The sequence below is a fragment of the Piliocolobus tephrosceles genome, chromosome 4 (genome assembly GCF_002776525.5).
Source record: "Piliocolobus tephrosceles isolate RC106 chromosome 4, ASM277652v3, whole genome shotgun sequence".
Lineage (NCBI taxonomy): Eukaryota > Metazoa > Chordata > Mammalia > Primates > Cercopithecidae > Piliocolobus > Piliocolobus tephrosceles.
In genome coordinates, this window is record NC_045437.1 from 107,151,171 (window position 1) to 107,155,429 (window position 4,259).

Consider the following 4,259-nt stretch of genomic DNA (forward strand, 5'->3'; position numbering starts at 1 on the left):
TTGAATTTTCTCAGTAAACACCATCAGCAGTTCATAGAAAATTTTCATATAAAAGTTGAACATTATAGTGATACTTTTCCCCATACATTTCATTGAATGATCGAAGATGCTTGTTACCTTTATCATATGATGACTCAGCTAAACATTTCTCAAGGTCTATGTGCTTAAAACTATGGATACAATTGAGGGAATTGAAAAAAGTAGAAATATAAACTATTCCCTCATAATCTAGTAGTAAAGCCGAAATAAGAACAATCAGAAAAACAAGGAACCAGTTATAATAGTCTAACAGTAAAAGCATGGAACTGGGATTCAAGACCTCTGGGTAGGGCTTCATGCTCTGCCAGTTTCTTGCTGAATAGCTTTGGGCAAACTAGGTAATCTTTTTGAACCGCAAGTTCCTCACACATAAAATTAGACTGTTAGATTAACGTTATGGGATTGGTTTCCTCATGCAATCATATTTCTTGAGGCAGAGACAATAAAAAGTGAGGTCCAACTCATTTTTGTTCCCATTTCATTTCTTACATGGATTACCAATAGCATCCTATAACCTAGGAGCTGATCTTCATCCAATTAGGTTATATTCTGACATTTCCCAAATGACACTGTCAGTACAAGTAGCAATCACTGTTGACAAAGCTGACACCATATCCTGAATCTTCGCTATTTCTGCCTTTATTATAGCCTGGAAAACTGCTGCTTCCTTAGCTTCCTCCACAGCCAGAAGTAGTCAAGTTACTTATCTAATTACCAGAGATGCCACCAGAAGTTTAGTGGAGTTATCTGGGAAAGTTTTCTTTCTTTCTCACACTTCCTTCTCACCATTCATTGCTGTTTGAAACACTCACATGATGCCTGAATCTGAGGCAACGGTTTTGTTTTATACTGAGTCACTAAACCTACCAATGGTCACCTACATCCATACTTGCTGTTGTGTAAAACAAACAACTCACCTGCTTTTATACCACTGTAAATTGGGTCTTGTCTTCTATTTTAAACTATGTCTAACTGATATAGCATACTATGAAGTAATATTCATATAAAACTTTTCATTATCTGAGGATAATTGGTACTTAAAAAAGGACACTTAAGGTGAAATCATATAGATCGGGGACATAATATCATAGTGAGTAGGGATAAAATGTTTAATTAGGATTTAACCTTGGCAAATGAAACTAAAAAAATTGGTGAAAATAACTTAATTAATAATTAACATTTAGGTTATAATTTAACTGTAGGCAATGAGACCATTGTGATTTTAAAAACAGCTTTATAGGAATATAATTGAGCTATCACAAAATTTCTCCATTGTAAATGTACAATTAGATAATTTTTAGTAAACTTATACTATTGTATAATTATAGCCACAATTCTATTTTGGAACATTTTCATCACTCTAAAAAGAAAGTTCCTTCATGCATATGTTCAGTGAGTCTCCACCCTTGCTTCTAAGTCCCAGACAATTAGCTTTTTGTCTCTACAGATTGGCTTTAAAAACTTTTTTTAGAAATTGTATGTAAGTGGAAAAGTATGATATGTAGTTTCTTATTTATAGGCTCTTTCATTTAGCATATGGTTTCTGAGATACATCCATGCTATTGCATGTATTAGAAATTTGGTCTTTTACTGAAGAGTAATCCATCATTTATATGTACTACATTTTGTTTATTCATTCATCACTACACAGGTATTTAGATTGTTTCTACTTTTGAGTTATAAAAAATACTTCTATAAACATTTGTGAACACACCTTTGTGTAGACATATGTTTCCATTTCTTTGGGGTAAATACCTAGTAGCAAATTTTCTGGGTTACATGGTTAGTATATGTTTCAATTTCAGAAACTGCCAAACTGTTTTCTAAACTGACTGTACCAGTTTGCACTTCTATCAGCAAAACATGTCTTCCAGTTTCTCCACATGCTCCCTAACACTTTTGACTGTCTGTCTTTCTGTTTTAGGCCATTTTAGTGAGTTTCTAGTTTTGTCTTGTGGTTTTAATTTTTATTTCTCTAATGTCTAATGAGTTTTTTTTTAAGTACTTATTGTCCATTTGTATGTATATGTTGCCCATTTTAAACTTGCTTTTTAAAAGTTTTTGAGTTTTAAGAGTTCTTTATATGTTTATACAAGACAAAACATTTAATAGATATATAATTTGCAGATTGTTTTTCCATTTTGTGGCTTGTCTCTTCATTTGCTTAATGGTGTGTTTTTCAGAGGCTATGCTTTAAAACTTTTTGGATAATGTCCAATTACTCAATATTTTCTTTTATGAATTGTTCTTTTGGTGTCCTAACTAAAAGATATTTGTTTAAAGAAATTTCACAACAATTTATTTTATTCTAGAATGTATATAGTTTTAGCTCTCTCATGTAGATCTATTATCCATTTGAGTTCATTTTTGTGTTTTGTATGAGATGAGGGTTTTTTGTTTGTTTGTTTAATTATCATTTCTTTCTTTTATTATTATACTTTAAGTTCTAGGGTACATGTGCACAACGTGCAGGTTTGTTACATATGTATACATGTGCCATGTTGGTGTGCTATACCCATTAACTGCTATCTCTCCCCCCTACCCCCTCCCCACAATAGGCCCTGTTGTGTGATGTTCCCCATCCTGTGTCCAAGTGATCTCATTGTTCAATTCCCACCTATGAGTGAGAACATGCGGTGTTTGGTTTTCTATTCTTGCAATAGTTTGCTGAGAATGATGGTTTCCAGCTGCACGCATGTTCCTACAAAGGACATGAACTCATCCTTTTTTATGGCTGCATAGTATTCCATGATGTGTATGTGCCACATTTTCTTAATCCAGTCTATATGATTGACAGAAGAAGTAAAAAGAGAGAAAACATTAAAGCATACAGACAAAAACTGTTCAAGAGACTGACGTGCATACCTTTGTTTAGTTGTTTACTGTGAAATTAACTAGAAATTATCACATGAATTAACAATTCTGAAGGAAGAAAATGGCATTACATAAAGGCAACCTGACACATTTTGATTATGTGTTGGAGCTTAGAAATATGACAGGATATAATGTCTTAGTGTGCTCGTGCATGGTCATGGGGATTGTCTGTCGCCCCTTAGAGTTTTAAGGGAGGAATACGCAGTTGCATCTGCGCATCTGCACAGATTCTTTTTGTGAATAAGTTTGGGAGTTAAGAGTGCAAGCTTTAGATCTGGAAGTTTCTGTGAAGCGCAGAGCAGCTCATGACATGTGGGCCTGTGGCTTGACTTTTGTTCCTCTGACCTATGCCGATCATTTTCTGGCTGCTCAGCCTAAAGCTTAAACAAAGTATCACAGTCCTGGGATGCAAGGCTGTAGGGCTAATGCTGCTGACACAGAGCCTCAGGGACTGCTCTAGAACACCATAGCATCCACTGTCAGGCCCACTAAATTATTTACTATTTTCCTTGGTGTCATTTTCTTGACAAGTAACTCTGGGAATTCAGTGCATTTTTCCCCTTCAACTAGATGCCGCCAGAATATTTGACTCTCTGGATGTGTCAGGCAGGCTCTGTAATTAAATGGCTCAGCATTTCTGTTTGTCAGGGTGATAGAAAATAAGGGGAAAAAATGTTTGCTTTGTGAAGCTCTGCCATAAAACCTTCAGGAAGGATTATACATCATCAGGCCTTTGGCTCCCAAAGGAAAGTGCTCTGAAAGACAAAACATCTTTAGTGTCAATTTTCAACTAGGAGAAAATTGAATGAAATGAAGTTTGACATATGGAATGGTTTTCATAAGCTGTTTCAAATGTGAGTCACAAGAAAGGTCACTTTGAGGATATGGCAGAAGATCAGCTGAGATGTTTCTAATAATTTGAATAGAGCCTAGAAGCTGACTTACTATTGTGTGCTCATGGGCCATGCCATGGACCACATTCAGTTTGGAGAGAACTGGACCCATTAATCATTTGTGACGGCAAAGTTTGAACTTGTGTCTTATGGTTTACTCTATAGAACACGAGGCTGAAACTGACTTGGAAAACATTCATGTAGACTATATCTATCTTCATTTACCTAAGGGTATAACTTAAAAATAGCCCTTTCATTGAATACTTCCATCCTTGCATAATTAAAAAATTCTCCTACACCAGCAACTTTTCTATATACAGTTAATACCATAGAATAAAATATGATGACTACAATTGCATTTTTAAGTCATATTAGAAATTCAGTCTGTTACAGTAATGATGGTATGCTATGATGAAACATAGTTACTGCACAAAACCAAAGATTATAAGAAAA